The sequence below is a fragment of the Notothenia coriiceps genome, unplaced genomic scaffold, assembly GCF_000735185.1.
Source record: "Notothenia coriiceps isolate Sejong01 unplaced genomic scaffold, NC01 NC01_scaffold00037246, whole genome shotgun sequence".
NCBI classification, from domain to species: domain Eukaryota; kingdom Metazoa; phylum Chordata; class Actinopteri; order Perciformes; family Nototheniidae; genus Notothenia; species Notothenia coriiceps.
Genome location: NW_011369947.1, coordinates 26,610,930 through 26,611,175, shown reverse-complemented (window position 1 = coordinate 26,611,175; position 246 = coordinate 26,610,930).

The following is a 246-nucleotide window of genomic DNA, read 5'->3' as shown; positions in this document are numbered from 1 at the left end:
TTATATAAGCCGCAGCGTCGAAAAATGGGAAAAAGGCGCGGCTTATAGTCCGAAAATTACGGTAGTCTCTTTATTTTCAAATATTACAAAAACTCTTAAAGGTAGGGTAGGTAAGAATGGAGAAACCAGCTCGAGTGCGCTAGAATTTGAAAGTACACAACTAATCTGACCCTTCCTTCAGACTTCCTTACAGAGCCCCTCCTCCAAGACACACGAACGCGCACATGACCAATGAGGGCACGAGAT